Here is a 19,373-nt window from a genome sequence, read left to right as displayed (position 1 = left end):
CATTAAATGATATAAATAAATCCCCAATACTATTCTTATTGACACAAACAGGGGCAGGAGTGAAGACAAGTTTTGAGCACAGGGAATCTCTACCTGTTTGCTGCTGCTGCAGTGACAGAAGTTGTATCCAAGATGAGTCTAACTTTAATATTGGGATCAGTCTGTGTTGCAATGGAAAATGAGTCTGAGAGGTTGGAGATTTGGAGTCTAATGGAGAAACTGAATGTTTTTGAGTAGACAGCCAAAGGAGTGGGGGTAGCAGAGAATTTTAGATTGGATGCAACCCATGGCTAAGAGTTCTCAGGAGCTTGGAGAAGGGAAACAGGAGAGGAAGGGGAATTCTCACAACATTTTTGATTTCCCATGTAAGAGCAGACCATCAGTGAAGTTGTCACCATCACTGATAGGTCTGCAGCTGAAGCCTAGGGAGACCCTGACCCAGTGCTGGAGTTTTTGAAGAGAGAGAGTTCAAGGTCACCATAGAAGAGCTTTGAGAACTCACAGCCAGTAGAGGGAAGGCTGTCCAGTGTTGAATTCTGTGGTGAGTGAGGAGATCAGCAACGTCAAGAGGCAGAAACACCCTATGGTGGATAATGGCCAGAGAGGAGGGGGAATGGTCAGGGTGGCTTGGATACCCATGCGGGGAGAGCCAGAAGGCAATGACTGTGGATCCCATCCTGGATTTCATCACATATAGATTATCCTACCCAGAAACATTTTCTTCTCCCTTCTGTGTAATCTGAAGTAACTCTCTTTGAGTGAATGTGTAATGATTTTACAGAAGAGCTACATTCTGGAAAAAAATTTTTTTCTCTAATTAGAGAAAGGGTAACTTCTACATGGTTTACATTTTAAAGATAGAAAGAATTAAGTTTGAACTGATGTTTGAAGCAACACTCTAAAGTTAGCTTAGGTTTAAATTCTTGATGTTCTTGTACACAATGCATTCATTTGGATTCTCAGGGGAGAGTCAGGAAAGAATTAAGGCTTTCCAGGAACATGCTCTTTTCTTACTAGGTGCTTGATACTAAAGAAAAACATTTTTTCCCTTCTACTAAATATATTTTTGTACCTAGAAACCTTTATTATTTTTGTTCACATTCTGAAACAACTCTTACAAAATTTCTGAATTTAGATAAATTAAGATGAAATATTTTATTATGTACAGAACTCTGATTGAAACACAGTTGAAATTTTTGGATCCCTTTGTATATAGAATTATACCCATTAGGACTTAAGTCTTAGTAACCTTGTTTTTAGGGATGACACAAAGCATTTTTTTTAAGGAGTTACATTTTAACTCTGTAAATTAATCAGATGTATCTAACAAACACATTTGAGTAATCCCATACATGTCAAATCTATATAAAAAACCAAGATATCAGACAAGTGTATTGAACAGTAGCTGCTGTCTCTTTCCTGTTGAAGAGAAGTCCTAGAACCAATTGATATTAAACATTTTATAGACATCAACATTTTGTTAATTTGACCACCTGGAGATTTGTGAGGTAAGTAATTTCAAAGACATTTCACCTTCATTTGTTTACCCAATTTTAAATGACCATTTTAAGTCATGCGAATTAAAGGTATATGGATCCATTTTTTAATTTTAATTCATGAGTGCTATATTTGGACACACATATATAGACAGACAACATGATATCAGACAACAGGATATACATATAACACAAAAGCAAAGGCCTTGTAGCTTTTTATAGGTGAATTTCCATTGCAATGTAACAGATGTTCAAAAATAATTCTGGAGTGGAATAAAGGTAGAACTGATCAAAAAACCATTAACCTAGGTATGCAGTATCAAAATTGTGAGCTTGAAAAATATAGCATTTAAGAAAAACAAAACAAGAGTTCTAGAAGTAAAAATGATAATGGTCACTAATTATAACATAAGAGACAAAGAAAGAGAAAAGCAGGGAGAGGGGGAGAGAAAGAAAGAGAGAGAGAGAGAGAGAGAGAGAGAGAGAGAGAGAGTGTGTGTGAGTTAGTTCTGCATTGCAGTCCAGGAGAAATTTAAAACGGACACTTATTTCAGTCTCAGTTTGGTCCCTGGCTGAGCCGCTGCAGTCTACGTTTCAATGTAGGATTCATCCAGGCCAGGCAGGGGAAATTGCCGAGGGCTTTTTCACCCTTTTTCCTGGTTGATAATCAGGTCAGGTTTGGATGCAGAAAATTATGAAACTTTATCTCCCACTACTTTTGAGAAATGAGGCTGCTATACCATACTCCTTACCGTGACATGCCACTGGCTGTTGGGCTGGTTAGGGTTACTCCCTCCATACCAGCCACCTACCATGGGGGACTAGAATATGTGTGCAGGACCTTGTGGCAGGAGGACTGGGTGGGCTGGGCAGGGAAACAGAAGCAGAAAGAGAACAAGGCAAAGGAGATGGAGAAGCAGGGACCAGAGGGGCCAGAGGGGCCTCTGCCACAGCAGATTGGTAAGAGGGGGAGAAGAAGAGAAAAGGAGGTGTTTGGGTGTTCAGGAAGAGCAAAGATCAGGCTTAGTGTGCAAGAAAGAGAAAACTTGAAGTTCAGGAATCCCTTTCCATTTGCCCACTCACTCACAGAAGTTGTATGCCATTTTGAATTGATTATTAAAGGATAAGTTTTGGTGGTTTTAGGCTGGGGATCAGGTAAAGGGGTTTAAGATTGTCTAGTAGACACCCCACGGCTGAATCTGCTAGAATGGAGGACCCAGATCCCATGGTGGAGACTGATACAGCTGAGTCAGTGTCCAAGGAATTCCAAGGTCATGGACTAGTTGGCTGGAGACGAGAAGGCAGCACAGTGATGGGGTCGTCACATGACCATCAGTGTTGTGCTGGGCAAGAGCGAGGGAGTTGAGGACCTGACGTCAGGCTATTTGAGAGCAAACACGAAGAGGAGCCTCAGCCCTGAGAGAGAATCTCCACCATAAAGATGGGGGACCCACCCATCAGAGAAGGTCAACTAAGGGGGCAGCTGTAACTATAAAAGTCATGACTGGGGGAACCCTCACTCCTCAACTGCCTCGAGGGTGCTGGACGATCAACAGTCACTTCTCAGGTCAGTAGAGTAGTGTTTAAGTGGACCTAGGGGAAAACTCACCAATATGAAGCCAGATGTGGATGTGGAGGAGAGCATCCAGGTGAATGGAAGGTGAAACCAGGGTCCGGGAGTCTGGGGTGACAGATGGAATTCCACCCACCTAAGTGGCGTAGAAGAGCCCATCCAAGTCACGGCATCAATGAAAGCCCCCAGAAACCACTCCAGACGCAGGAACTCACACAAGAGATTTTATTAAGCAGACAGGCAGAGTGTCTGCACAGGGTGAGAGCGAGCGAGAGAGAGAAAGAGAGAGAGAGAGAGAGAGAGAGAGAGAGAGAGAGAGAGAGAGAGAGAGATGGTGGAGCTATTCTTAAGTAGTCAAATTTTGCAGGCTAATAATAATGGACCAAGGACTGATGAGAATGTTCTCAGGCTGGCAATCTGGACAAATGACTGCCAAGAATGTTCGCAGGCTGAAAAGTGGACCAATGGCTGACTAGGATGTTTACAGGCTGACAATCTGGGTTGTAAAATGGTGTGTGTGGTGGGGCAGACTACTGGCAGCAGCTGATGCCAAGAATTACTCTAAGTATAAATGGTTAAAACTCTCCAATCAAAAGACACACCATGGCAGAGCAGATAGCACAAATATATAACATGAATCCACTATGCACTGTATACAAAAGACTGTCTTTAGATCCAAAGACACAAATAGATTGAAACAGAAAGGGTACAAAAAATATCCCATACCAAGAGCAATGAAAATGGTGAAGAGATAGCTGTGATAATATTAGAAAAAGAATGATTTAAAATTTTAAGAATGACAAGAGACAAAGGTGGCATTATAAATTAATAAAAAGTTCCATACACAAGAAGAGTTAGCTAACAGGCTCAAAATCATAGCGGCTTAATGCAGATAGTTCCTGCAGGTGCTGTAGCAGGTGCGGGATGGAGGTGATGGTTTATCAGGCACAGAGTTCCAGTTTTCCAGGGTAAGAGCTCAGGGGATGGATGAGGTGATTGTCACTGCCTTACGAATGCAATGAAGGCCACTGACTTGGGCTTAAAATGGCTCCGAGGGCAAATTTTATGAAGTATTTCCAGTTCACAGTAGAAAACTAAGAAAACCATACCGAAAATGTCCTTCCTACAGTTGGAGGGCGGGAAGTCCAGCAGCAGGGCTGCCAGGCTGTGCCTTCCAAGACCTGCCAAGGAAAATGGGTTCCGAGCCTCCTTCTTGCTCGGGGGGTTGCTGGGACTCAGGGCATCGCTTGGCTTGTGGCTCTGTCGCTCTGATCTCAGCTCCAACGTCACATGGCCTTCCCTGAGCATCTCGTTGGCATTCCTCTTCTCCTCAGGAGGACGTTGGTCTGTGCATGGAGAAGAAAGGTTTAATTGGAAGATAAGAGGTTCTGTGGATTAAGTCAGTCTTGCCTCATAACTGTCAGAAGGAAATCATTAGAAATCAATGGGCAGTTATAACATCAGATCAAGTATTTTTGTGTACTATACATGTATACATGCATAGGTGTATATGTGTGTTACATATTTATTTTAATATGTAAAATTCAATGGACATAAAGTTTATGCAACACTTTAATTCTATTGTTCTCTTCATTCTCAGGAGAAGCCAGCCTGCAGACTGGGCTGGGGTCCTGCAGGAAGCTCTGGCCAGCACCACAGTCCCTGTGCTCCTCAGCTTCTTCAACCAAAAGACTACAGCCCGGCCAGATGGAGTGTGATGGCCCCCAGCTCAGTGCTCCCTGGTTCTGAGAGCCTGGGCTGGGTGCGCCTCTGTACCTCCACTTCAGGTGATACAGGTGCGCTGCTGGCTGCTCTGGCAACCTGGTCTCTCACTTCCTGGCAGCTCATCAGCCGTCTATCCCTGCACCCTCCCACGGCCTTCCGTAGGGTGACCCCCGGGTGTGGTGATCATGGGGTAATCACTCCCCTGGGTCTAGGTTCACAGCTGCGTCTCAATCTCACAACACCCGAGAGGCATGGTTATCTGCTGTCATGCTTTAATTCTCAATTAAAACAAGAACCAGCAGTGAAACAGGACTGGGGAGGGATCACGCTCCCCTCTGGTGAGACCAGGGGTGTGCGGGCTCCTGGGGCTTCCTAGGAGAGGAGCAGGGCGCTGGTTCTCTGTGGGAACTGCCCTGGGTCCCACCAGCGGCAGAGGCCCTGGGACTGTCCTTGTCCACAGCTCTCCAGGGCATTTCCAGCCTCACTCTCTCTTGACCTTTTAGGCACAGTTGAGAGCTGTGCTCTCACTAGCAGGCTTTTGTTGAGAGGGGTTGATACTCATTACTCTTATTAAAGAAAATTAGTAGCTGTGTGTTATATTTAATACAGGGAGACTGAGCTTGGAATTAAGGAAAGCAATTTTAAACCACGGTGAAACGTTCACGTTTAAATTACTGCAAGGACAGGCGTCTAATTACCACAAGTTTTAAAAAAGCCTTAAACAATTCTAATTTTATAATCTTTTAAAATAAAAATTAACTGAATTACAGTGCTTTCTGTAGATGACATTTAGATATATACACACATATATAACAACGTTCCAAGCAATTTAACTACAATAGATTTTGACAAGACAGCTTCCTGTCTGCAAAATCTACCTATTTTTAAATTTTATGAGGTTCTTCTGGCAGAGTTTTGTAGCAGTTAAGATGAAAATCCAGATGCATGGCACCCTTTAAAAGGGGGAGGCAAAGAGAAGAGGAGGTAGAGGAAGAAGAAAGAAAAATAATCAATTTGGTATCAAATTTATTCCAAAGCAGAGAAGTGCACATATTTTTTTTTCTGATTGTGAAAAAAAAAGACATGCAGAGAGGTCAAAGGTCACACAAAGAGGAGACAGTATTGTGTAGGAACTGTCACGCATCACCACCTATTTTGACATGCACGGGGCCGTTTGTTGTCTGTCGAACATGCAAATTAAGTGCCTGCTGTCACAGCTAGCCAATATCTGAAAGTGGAAAATGAGACCACCTGTAACCAGTGAATGGAGTGATGGACAAGCATTCAGGGCCGTCATCTCGGAGGCCATTCACACCACCTCCGAATTGCATATGACATGTAAAAATCTTTTCTTAATATTCACAACCGGGAAGTTTGGGGAATTATGGAGCTTCCACTGCTGCATCTAATGGGTTCTCCGAGCAGACAGCTGTGACTGCGAGCTGGCTTGATAATTAGGTGTCCAGGAAGATTTTATGCTACGAATCAGTTAAAAGGGAGAAAAGAAAAAGAAAATAATGGCAAGCAAAACTCGCCGGGATGGAAATCGCCTTAACCCTTGTGTGTCTTTCTGTTCCTGGGCTTCTGCGAGCTGGGGTCACTCTCTGGATGGAGAGCCATCCCACACTTCCCCACAGGTTTGATCTGCAAGCACGCCCCTGCTAATTCAGGTGACCGTCCAGGAGACCCCCGCTCAGCAGGGAATGTGATACCACTCTCCAAATCACGCCCTGATTGCTAGCTTGCAACGAAATTTTTTTTTGTCAAAATGATATTTTTGAGAGGTGTACTCTATCAAAATGAGAGGAAAGCACAGGGAAGGACGGCGGCCTCCATGCAAATCAAAGCACTGAGTGCACAGCGGCAGTCTTCCATGGCACTTTACACGAGCATTCGTAATGATCTGTTCACGGGGTGCTGAGGGAGGCCAGCGAGGCATCAAGAACAGGGAAATAAAGTCCGACTGGGAACAGTGTGTTTCATGCGTTTAGATTGGAACTAAAAACTGGGGAGCTCTGGATTACCCCTAAGTGAGTCTGGATCATTTAAGCCATTCTGGTGTTATGGGTCCTTGCTGCCCCATCTCACTCCTCACGCACCGACTCCCTAATGCTAGGCTGAGCTTAACTGCTGAAAAGGAAAGACTGGCATTTCCCCAGGACTCTGAAAAACGGTGGGCCTCCAGGTCTGAGCAGGGATTCACGGGTGCTGAGCAGCAATGCCGTACCTGCATGCTGCGGCACGCACTGTGCAAGGTGCATGCATCAGGACCCCAGTCTTCTCTGAGGGACGGGCACAGCACCTTACCCAGTGTGCTCTAGGATTTAGGTAGATGTGGAGCCAGGGCCTCCACTGAGGTTCAGATATTATGATCTCACCTCTCCTCCATCTGTAGATCACAAGGACTAAAAGCCTATTCTGAAGAGGCCAGACCGTCTGCTGCCCCTCAGCTGTGCCAAGGACCCTCTGTTTTGTGCCGGTCTGGGCAGGACAGCTGTCGTCCGTAGCTCCTCCATCCTGACGCCATCAGAGCAGGAAAGTCAGCTGGCTCGTGCCTGGCTCGCCTCTTTTCATCTGACAGGTGTGTTGGGAGGGCCTCTGAGCTGGGCTCTGGCACCGCCGGTGCTTCCAGGAGCACACGGGTGAGAACCTCTGCCTGCAACACTTGGATTCAAGTGAGGAGCAAAGCTACCTTGCAAGGCTAACAAATGAGTACAGCGGCATGATACCACACGGTGCGCGGAAAGCGAATGGTGCAGAGGCAGGGAAAGGCAGTTCCACCTTGACCTCGTGAGACCCGGAGAAGAGTGCCCCGCTCGCGGGTCTCCAGGCTGGGACAAACTCTGGGCAGGAAATATAAAGGCTAGAACCCCAAGGGAGGGCAGGCAGAGTGGCAGATCATGGCTTCTTGAGTCCATACCCTGGTCTTAGCAAGGTGGTCTCTGTGGCACCATCCCCACCTTTTGTGAAACCTTACCCCACTCCAGAAAGGGACCTTGGGGCCTTGATTCAGGTCCCTGTCCTCAACAAGTGTTTCAGCTCCAACATTACCAGGAAGTGCCTGAGAGGCACTGACACAGATGATTTTAACCTAGAGTGACTTCTGCTCAGGAGAGTTCCAAGGCACAGGAAGAAGAGCTGGCAGGATCCTGACACCTCGGTTCAGCTACAATCTGCTTCTTGGAGCTGGCACAGGAGGTGAGGTGCACCAGGAGCTCTGCTTCTCGACCTTGGGTCCTCACTGGCAGAACCGGCCCTCAAAAGCATCTGGTTCTTCACAGAAACCCGCAGCCCTGCAAGCCTACCCTCCACCTTGGAAGAGGCAACCACAGGATGCAGCGGGGTGGCCCCGGCCGGGGTGAGGGGCTATCAGGGGCTACGGAAGCCTCGAAGTGAGGCACAGGCTTGGTTAAGAAAGCTGTGGCGTGTCTGAATGTGCTGTCTCTGCCATCTGGCTATATTCCTGATTCCACAGCAACTTCTTGGGAGCAGACTCAGTAGCTGCTTGTGCTCAGTTTGGGGAAAAATCATGACTCCTTCTGCAGAAATCAATAGAGGTACTTTTTAAAACAAAAACAGGTTTGATTGATTGACTCATCCATTCTAGGTTCCACGAGATGACTGAACAGAACTGAGAAAAAAGACAGAGTCTCAGCACATGTGCCCCAGTTATACCTGCCTGGGTCTGTCGCTTGGGCATCTGATTTTTGTTCAGTTCAAATTACAGGGAACTACTGAACTTTATTGTCCAGGGAATCCAAAGGAACAATACTTTGAACTGTCCAACTTACTTGTGCCCAGATCTGCACAAAATCAGCAGCCTCAGTAGTGTTGTGTTTGTGCACCTGTGTCTGTGTGTTTATGGAAGATTCGGGTCCAGGAGAGGGAGTCATGAACCTCAGCATCTGACTAGGAACTGCCACAGTTGGGTTCCCTTTAACATTTGTCCTGGGGTCAAAATCTACCCTGAATTTGTAAAAGGATTTATTTTGAACCCCGTGTAAAAGGATCCAGCACCCTTTTTAACAGAACATTGCCCTTGTACCCTGCATTGTGCACTAAGCAGTTATCAGAAGGATACCGGTAGGAAGGTGCTCTCGTACCCATCCTACAGACCTGAGGCCAAGCTGGGCTGGGCTTCATGGCTTGGGTGATACTTGATTCCTCATGCTCAGTTTGATGGCTAGGTCATAGTACTGGTGGGGTGCATTTTTTCCTCATAAGCACATAGCACCTCATTTAATTCTAACAATCAAAGCTATCTGCATTAAAATGAAAATCTATAATAGCAGTCCAAAAGATTTAATTCTGACTAACTACTAGAGGTTGACTTACTAATTTGTATGCTGATGGGAAACTGTTCAGGTAATATCTTTGTCTGGTCTTCTTGCTCTACTATATAATGAACACTGAGGCAAGAGAAACCCCAGTTAAATTAGATCATCCATTCAGTCCACATTTATTTGACACACTCCTAACAAGCCTGCATTTATTGTTTATGTGACATCAAACACTATGGTGGCAATAAATGAGTGGAGTCCTCAAAGATTTCAGATGATGGCAGAACAAAGAAGCAGCAAAAGTCAGTTTTCTTAGCAGACAGATCCCCTTTCCTGTGCTGTAACTGCTAGCAATTTAGTGCAGTGATTAACACAAACAGCTTCTGCGAATATTGGTCTTCCAGTCTGAGAAAATTCTAGATTTTTAAAATATATGCTTAGGACATCATTCAACTGAGTAACTCAACATTATTTTTTTATTCATCTGAACTGGAGAGGCTTTAGCAGAAATTCAAGTCCATTGAACTTGTCGCACGTTAAGGCTGTCTTTTAACTAACCTTTTAAAGTCTCTGGATAACAATCCACACTCCTCTTCTCTACATGAGGGGGCCCTTTGTCAGCCCTGCCAACCAGTCGGGCCTGGGGATGTCTGTTTCCAGAACTGTTCCACAGAGTTCACCTGTGCATGGTGGGAAAGTGACAGACAGTCATCATGAAGATAATTGCTGTGGTTGACACATTGTTTTACACATGAAGTCTTGCACCAAACAGAAAACTGAACTTTTTGATTGTACCTTTCCTGGAACATGTGGCTGTGTTTTAAATATACAACTGGACATGGTTATGATGTCAAGTTTTACAAAGGCTTCAAGTTGTGGACAAATAACCATAAAGGCCTTTGGCACTGAGGCTGGACACTCTCTAATTCTCTCTTTCATGTTGTTTTCAATCTTTTGTGGTAAGAAGCCAAGTGGTAAGAAACCTCTACGTGGTTATTTACAATTTTATACAGACCTCGGAGAGAGGCTCAGCTTTTCCTGCTAGGCCTATTTACATCCAGCAGGGACTCCCTTTGTCACAGTAATGTCAGGTTATGATATTAAATAAAAAACCTGGAAGGTTTGCACAAAACCTACAATTTTGACTACTTGTTTTTCGTATTCAATCTACACTGAAATTCTGACTGATCACTAAGGAAGCCTCCACAATCCCACCCTCACTCTGGGTAATATGCAGATGGTCTAAAATATTAGCAGGTATTTGCTATTTGCTCCTTTTCAGGATTATTTTTACCTTCACTTCACTTTAGAGGAAGATCGTACATGCTACTCTCAGGGAGCATCAGACCTTTGAGAAGGTGTGAAGATCAGCAAAGGCCCTTCCCATGCGAAGGAGTAAAGTGTATGTGCACACACAGAAAGGAAGGCTTGCTTACGCCCCCTTCACTGATGACATCGGCACAGACCCGGTTCTTATTCAAACACGGTGTTAAGGAGGCGGAAAGTGCAGTGAGCATTTTTATAAGAATACCAGCAGGTGCAAAATGCACACACGGATGTCTCCATGCGGCAAGAATGCCATACTCCACAGAACTGCCATCTCTCCAAAAGACGTGTCGAAGCTATTGGATTATTGCTCTAGTTTAGGGTGAAATGGTGCATTTCAGTTCTGAAGAGCCAGAATAAGGATGCTTTTCTCGTCTTCAAAACAAAACAAAACAGATGGCCAAACCCAGATGCAGGCGGCTTTTGGACAAGTACAAGGAGGGTGGGGGATGAACACAAGGCTGCCCTGTGGACAGGGCAGGGTAGGGACTTACGACGCACCATGTCACGTGGGTGAGTTCCAGCAGAGCTTTTAGTAGCAGTTTTTTATTTATAGTCTGTGCACTTTGGCAATAAGAGTCTTAAAGACACTCTACTCTTCAACAAAGTCAAGTGACTTCCCACTCATCCTTTCTTCTCTTCAGACAGTGACGACTGTTTACTGTCAACCACATTCACGGTGGAAAGGAGTACATATATACATCCATGATCCCTTCATGCATGAGATGATTGCCAGGAATCACATACAAAAATAGAAGAAGTCAAAAGTTTGACTTTCACCCCTGCTTCCCAAATTCTGGCCTTACTGAATTTCAGTGTTATTTGAAATCAAGGATAGGACTTCTTTTTAAAGTTTTTATATTTTCAAAATGTATTTTTTAATCACAATCTTCAAATTTTATATTTTTGGAGCCAACTGCCCCCCTCTTTGTTTTTCAGGGAGGCAGAAGGTGGAAGCTGCTTCCCCCGTATCTGCGGGAAGCTCATCCTGGCACCTGCGCAGCCAGCACCGCAGAGGACCTGCATCTTCCCTCACAAACACCCACAGCTCCACCACACACCCATAAATATGCAAACGCAGACAGAACCATATGTGCCTCATACAGGGTGTTCAATTGGTCCTTTCAAACAGAAGGTGATCTGAAACCTGTCTCCAGGTTAGGGTCAAAATGCAGGATACTTCCTGGCCCTGCAACAAGACCAACGAGACACTGACCCACACTGCTCAGCTAATGACTTTGCATGTGGCCTTATTTTAAAATAAGTCACAGACTATATTTTAAAATAGGTAGGTTAGATTTATTGTATAATTATTGCATTCTATTATTTTTCAATTGCAATTTTTAAGTGTTTTGAATTTCACACTTTTCAATACCAACTTTGTCCTGGTTATCACAGTAGCTTTTGTTTCTGCGAAAATGTAAAAGATCCTTTTCCTTCCCCAAATGTCTTATTTAAAATCTGATTTCTATGTGCTTAGTGAAAAGAGTAACTCAGAAGATAAGGAAAAAAAAAAAAAGAAAGAAATATGCTGTAATAAAAAATGACTTTTGGGGGAAATATGCTTCCATTTTACTTATTTTATTTTAGCCTATAAAACGATTGTTTTGCATTTATTTTTATGTAATGAACTACATATGCACTCGATTTTGCTTTTGCTGTGCTGCTACCCTTATTTGTGATCAGACCCATTGTTATGAATAACTATTTTTCAAAAATCATCTATGCAAATATTCACAGAGTCACAAAATGTATTGGAAACCCAACTGCTAATAGTATGTTGTGTACTTATTAGTCCTTTTCTTTCCGCCCCCTCTCATTTTAGCAAGGTTATTTTGATCGATGACTTTTAGGCAACTTTTCTAACCTGCTTTAAAGAGTTGATCTCAGAGACCTAGGAACAAAGCCCGGTATGAATATAAATTATTTGTCAACATATGGTAGCAGGGCGTTGCCCAACTCCAAGTCTGCACAAAGAGCGGCATTGTCGCTGATGATGAAGTTCTCAAACTGAAGTTCCACAGTGGCGGCAAGAAGTTGCTGGCGTGATCTGGGGCTACAGCGCTTGGTAAAGCCAGAGACAGCTGCACCAATTCTACATAATTAGTCAAGGTCAGACACTGCAAATGGAGGACATTCGCATTTGTCAGGAGGACAATGGAAGGGGACCCAAGCATTCTCAAGTGGGAACGCCGGTGCCAGGGGCTTATTGAATATGGGAAGCGAGGCTGCCCTTTTCTGTGCTGGCTGGAAGGGGGCAGCCACTCAGGACAATTCAAATGTCAGCTCTGGCAAGGGGAACCAGTGTCACAAAACACAATCTTGTTTTAACTACCAGAAGCATATGTTCATTGACAGAGCGCAATGTTGGTGACACTTGGAGGAAACACTGCAAAGAAGAAACGCGAGAAAAATGTATTTTGTACATATGTTTGGGATTTCATGTCTCCTTCCTCCATTCAAAGGAGTAATCTTTTAAGTTGCCAATTGATTCAGTGTAATCCTTTAAATAAAGGGATGATTGCTTTCAGTGAACAGAAGGGCTTCAGAATGAAAACAGAATGAAATGCTGTTGTCCTAATGGTTGCTGAGAGGACTGCTTTATTTCCAACAGAAAAAAAAAAAAAAAGCACAGATCCAAACGGTCCAGTAAGACAAACTGAGATAGAGGAAAACTTTCAGTGCCTGTAGGTATTTTAGACCTGCTAAGAAATTCTAATCTGCCAACAAGCATACATATAGTACGATTTTGAAAGCTAAACAAATTTTGTGCTTGTTTTAACAGATAAGGAACAAAGACATTAGTGTTTAAATTGAGACCCACAAATGTTTAAGAGCTAATTTTTTTTTTAAACAAAAGCCTTCCATTTCCCTCTGTCTGGCCTTTGTGCTCCTCCTGGTAGTTTTGTGGCTCTGCCTGAGCACAGGGAGGGGTGGCCCCAGCCTGAAGCCCTGCACGCTGCAAACAGCCATCCTCACTAGCATCTCCTCCGTCCCTCCCTGCAGCAGGCCTGTGCAAGCAGGCTGGCAAAGGGGACCACGGGTGAGGGACTGCAGAGATTTCTCATCAGCCGGTTCTCCCTGATCACAGCTTCCAGGTGACATTCTTTCTTTGGACTCAGGGCCCTCATTAGTGTCTCATTATAATGTCTTCCCACATATCAGATTTATTTCAGTCCCTGCACTTTGCAACAGAATTTTCACCTGCAGTGAGAGGAAAGACAAGGGGTCAGAATTCCTCTAAGAAGTTACCTGATGGGGCATGCACACACACACACAGAATCTGTTAGAAATTACAGAGCACTCTGCGTTGGTGGGAGACTCCAGAAAAGCAGGAGGGTTACCACCTTCAATTATGCATCCTTAAAAAAAAGAATTCATTATCTCACTGTGTACAAAGCAATAGGGCTCCCATTCACCTTTGATCACACTTCCATTTTCAAATGAGTAAGTCCTAAGAAGAAGAAACTGCTCCCCCAAACCCCTGTTAACTGTTGGCAAGGCCAGTGCGCTGCACATTGCACATGATTTCTAAGTCTCTGCAGAAGCCGTTCACGTGTGGACCCAGCACGCATGCACCGTGTGCAAGCACAAAGAGTTCGGATCCACTCTTCCATCATTCAGGCTGAGAGAAGGATCCTCAGCGCCTTCTCTCCCGACCCCCTCACTGTGTCAAAACAGGGGAAATAAAGCCACACATGTTGGCTCTGATAGTAGAACCATTTCCCCGCACGTTCCACATCTCCGAGTGCTTCTCCTGGGTCCTCCTGAGGAGAGGGAGAGTCTGATGAGTGACTTAGTCCCAATGCCGTCGTGCAAGCTTCACTCAGTGAAGTCAGCAGAGATAACTCCCTATTAACTTGTTTATAACGCCGCAGCGTGGCTTCTGCTTGGGCACAAGAAACTGACAATTTTATGCAACTGTGGCAAACTATGCGCTTGGAATTCTCACAGGAAAATATATTCAGCAATTAAAAATGAAACACACCATCATCAGTCACTTATTTGCAGCATTCTCTACATGTACACTTTCTGCGAGTTTAGAAGAAACACTGCCTTTCTGTCTAACAGATTTGCGGCCGTTCCTCTAGGAAGGCTTTTTAGAAAAATCCTTGCTCGTGAGCGCTGTGCAGCGACGCTTACCTCGATCCCCGAGCCCACTAACCACAGTACTAAGTAGGTCCCTCGGAGTTCATCATGTCTGCGAAAATGATACACACAGCACAACAGGCCACCTATTGTTTCAATTTAGACTGGAAGGGGAATAATAAGTGCTAATGTGAGCATACGATTCAGCATGTTTATTACGGTGTCATTATGTCTGATCATTTTTACTTCAGTCACTAACATGTGCAATTAGCACAGTCTCTAAGGACTTAAAGGCAGTCCTATATTTATTTCTGATCTTAAATGTGAGTAGAATTGATTAAACTAATAGGAAGAAAAAATATTTATCATTAAGCCTTTGCTGCCTGAGCCTTAGACTTTGATAAATGAGGAATGGGTTTCACAGCCAGAGTGCATCAGACTGAACTAATTTAACCCCAAAGAGGGGCCACACACTCTTCACATGGGAGAACTCTCCCAGGCAGATAAAGAAGCATTTTCACAGGTTAGTTTCCTCTGCCTGGAGAGGAGAAGCTGGCGTTTCTCTAATGAAACTTAAAATGGCATCGGTACCCAAAGACAAATATTTTTCACATAAAAATTCTTAGCATAGAAGAAAATAGTAATTAATGCATTGTTTATAATTTCTAATGATAACATATCACACTTCAGATGATTAGACTTGGCTATTACATATCATAAAACAACCCAAAAGAGTATTAACCGAACGATTCTGGGCAAGGGGTATGCTGTCTTTTCTCTTCTTTCTAAATTTCACCGTGCATCAAGTCCTCCACCATTAGGCAGATAATGTTCTGCATATTGACTGCACAAAAAAAAAGGGGGGGGGGGACTCAATACAAAAACCGGGTCTTATAAGTTACAGCTTATTCTCATTTTTCAAATTAATTCATCTGGTGTTCAGGTATTAGGTGAAAATCTCTGAAAGTCTAGAAACCTGTAAATTAGCTGGATCATTTTAAAATTTCCTCTTTGTGTCATACAGTAATTGTTTTCAGCTTTCAGGTATCTTAAAGCCGTAATTATTACCATTAATCTTTTTTTAAAGACCAGACTTAAGTTACTTCCTGGTGGTGAATTTTAATAACTCCCACGGAGTCCCGGATGGAATCGGGGTGACCTAAGGTAATTAATGCTCCTGCGAAGGCCCATGAGCTAATCAGGAGCCTGCAGGGAAAGTCCCGCAGACCGGGTCCCTCGGGTGCGGAGACCCTGGACGGCAGCAGGCGGACGTGGCTTCCGCTCCGGGGCTGAATCGGCCTCCGAGGTCTGTGTTTTGCCCCGGCGAAGACAACCGCAGGGCCGGTCCAGGGTCAGTGGCCGCGGACCGCGCCCCTCTCGTCCTGCTCTGCACTCTGGCGTTTTCTCTATGCAAATCACCCACTAACTGCGCCTCTCCGCAGTTTTCTTGATTCACGCTCCACAGGCAGGGAAGAGGCAGCCCTGATGAGCTTGCGTGATGAGAATTTCTGGCTGTTCCGAGCCGCCGGCCTCCAGCGCTGCCCGCGCGTAATGAACCGGCCGGGCAGCGCGGAGGGGCTCCTCTCGGTGCTCATAGATGCATTCGCTGTTCCTTTGGGTATCAGTAAAGAAGAGGCCGATCATCGGCATTCAACTGCCGCTAAAACTCCATAATCAAATGTCTGGTTGCCTGCACGAATGTGAGAACAAGAGGAAAGAAAACTTCACCCACTTTGGCGTGAGATACTGACTTGGAGGAAGCTTTGCCATTTCCGTTACAAGCCCCGAAGCTTGTGTGGGTTACCTCAGCATCTGACATCACTGAGTACGATTCAGGAATCCCCGTGTACACAGAACGAGGGAGTCAAGACACCTGAACAGTGGTGTCATTAGTGATTTGACCAAATTATTTCTCCTCCGTTGATTCTGCTTTCTTCTTCTTAAAATCTACAAAAGAGAGTCACACCTAAAAGCATTTCTTAGCTCCTTCCCCAAATATTAATTGTGGGATTCCTGATTTATAATAGTGTCAAACTTCTGACAGAAATTTGTAAAAGATGACCAAGAAAAGCATAAGCAAAAAGAAATGCTTTTAATGGCAACGGTAATTTGAAAGACTGTCTCCAAGTATGGAATATAGAAAAGACCCCTTTTCTGCAAGAGGCTTCTGGATAGTCCAACAGCTCCCTCTACTCCCACCAAGTGGGAAATATTAATCATAACAGAACCGTGCACAGGGGCTGTGAGCACCGACTTTGAAAGGCACCCACTGCCTCCTTGCTCTTTAACAGGGCGATAGGAACAGACCAGACAGACAGCAGAGAAGCCCTCCCATGAATGCTTCTCACGTAGCTCTGTCCTCAGTGTGCCTCCACAGCTGAGCAACTGGAGTAACGGACAGCTGCTTTACAGCATTATTAGTGCAAGGAATATCCAAAGATAGCTCCCTTAGTCATGCCTTACTAGTAAAAGCATGGAAAAATAATAAAATAGCCATAAACCCAACCTCCAAAAAATTCTGCCAGATTGGCTTAACTTGCCCTGATCTCCACACTGGCTCTTCCCAACTGCAGAGGGTGAGGCCTTGAGGAGGACCTGCTGGTCTGGACAGTGATGAAGACATGGATTACCTTATCACAGTGTCAGGCAAAATCTTAATATTCTTCATGCTCTCCAAATTTCCAAGTCTCTTCCTAAGGGATGCATCTTCTCAGGTGATCAGTTCTCAGGTCCTTTAATTCTAGGGTGGGCAAGCGCTGGCAGGAAAAGCAGGATTTGATTTTAAGTCAACACACGTGGATTCAGACACAGAGCAGCAGGGCCTTCTGTGTGTGGTGCTCATGTTCAAAGGAGCTTGCACTCTGCTTGTGAAAATGAGTCCACATGGGTGTGTGCATATATACATGCAGATTCATTTGTTTTTATATAAAAATCACAGTAAGTGCATTTATCCTATTTAAAATTTCCCGTGTCATATTTTCCCAAAACAAAGACCACTTATGCTAATTACATGCTACCTAATTTAGATATTTAAACATATTCAAAGCATGTTTCCTCAGGGAAAATGATTAAACATGCAGTCATTCCTAGTTAAAACCACACTTATCATCTGAAATTCTTTGCCATGGTATTTCATGCTACCAGCCTGTCTCACTGTAGGTAGCTTCTGCATCGGGCTCTTCTCCTGGTACCAATGTGGTATTCACTCACTCACCCATCCATTCCTTCATTTCACATGTCAAAGACTTTCTGAGTTCTGAGCAGCCTCTGGCCAATGCCTGGAAGCACCTGCCCAGGTAGGTGGACGCTAGGAGGAGGGTGAGGGAGCTGGCCACGGTCAGTGCTGTGTATCGGAGGACAAAGGTGCAGGCCTGGTGGGGGCACAGGCTCAGCACTGTGCCTTGCTTCCTCTTGTATAGCCAGCCACTGCCTAATGTCCTCACTTGCATATTTAGGGCATATTGACTTTTGCATATAAGATACATAGGTTTTAGAAAACTGCTTTCTCTCATCCTTTAATCCTTGCTCATTTCCCCTTACGGTAAACACACATGCATGCTCAATGTAATACAATCATTTATCAAATTAAAACAAAAACAAATTATTTGGGCTTCGTGCAAAGAAACAGGCTTGTAAAAAGTCTGAATTTATTAGCACCATTGTCCCAGTGTACCTTGATAGGAAATATAATTAAATCAGCATTTTTTACTACTCACTCAGCATAAAGTGTTGCCAGCTCGGCAAGACGATGCAAGCATTGTTTGTGTTCATGAGGACAATAGTCTTTGAGGCTGAGGCCTTTTATTTTTTTCAACCTGCCAAAGATCCCTGTTTCCGAACCCAGGCAAACAGAGGCAGATGGTGAATAACTTTATCCCCACCATGCCACCAGAAATTATCATCATGCCAATTGCCAGTGCACTGCGTTCATGTCAACCAACAGCTGACAAATGGGTGGCTCTTAGAAGTCACTAATCATTTGACATCTAGCATTTCAGACAAGATAAATCCCAGGAAGTCATCAATAAAAGGTGATGTATTCCATCGCATGATCCCACGCTCTCCAGTCTGTTTTTAAGAGCAGGTACTGTCTTAATTTGGGATATTATAACAGAACACCATGAACCGAGCAAGGTAATGACAAAAGTGCCATTTTCACAGTAACTGTGGAGCTCAGGAGAGAGATGCCATTTGAGATCTTCTGGGGATCCACTTCCTGTTGTAGAGGGCGCCCTCTCCTTGTGCCCTGGCATGGCTTTCCCTCAGTCGTGCTTGGGAAGCGGAGGTCTGTAACCCCATCATGAGAGCCACATCTCCGATTGCCTCCACATTGACCGCTCGGACTTCCACATACGAATTTCAGAGGGACACAGACATTAGCAGGTTCTGTAAGTGCTGCATGCATACTTGGCCTCCAACGTTCAACTTCCTTAGAATCACACACTGTGTCTAAATGATGCAGTTTAAATTTGAAAGACTTAATAAAACATAACACAAAGCAAACTTACCTAAAAACCAATGTGACATTCCTGGTCACCCTCCGAACAGTTTTAAATTCCTGGAGACAGGCAGGCGGGGTGCTGTGCGGAGCTGCTGTGGGCCACGCCTCCCTCCCCCATGATCCGTGCAATCACAGTGCCCTGAGTACCTGGCGCATCCACCATTCACAGCCTCCCCGAGCCCGGGGCTCTTCCCCACGCTCCTTCCTCAGGTTCCCTCTTGCACTTCCACAGCTACTTCTTCGTGTGATTTTCTTGGAACCTTGTTACAACGGGGGACCTGGAAGTTTGACTTCAAACCCTGACTTTTCTAGAGCCTTCCACATGTTCCTTTACTGTCCTTTAGCTCCGCTCACTCTTCTATTGCACGTGAGCTAGTGCTGAG

This window comes from Sciurus vulgaris, assembly GCF_902686455.1.
Source record: "Sciurus vulgaris genome assembly, chromosome: 6".
Taxonomy (NCBI): Eukaryota; Metazoa; Chordata; class Mammalia; order Rodentia; family Sciuridae; genus Sciurus; species Sciurus vulgaris.
The sequence above is the reverse complement of the archived record's forward strand: the minus strand, read 5'-3'. Positions refer to the sequence as shown.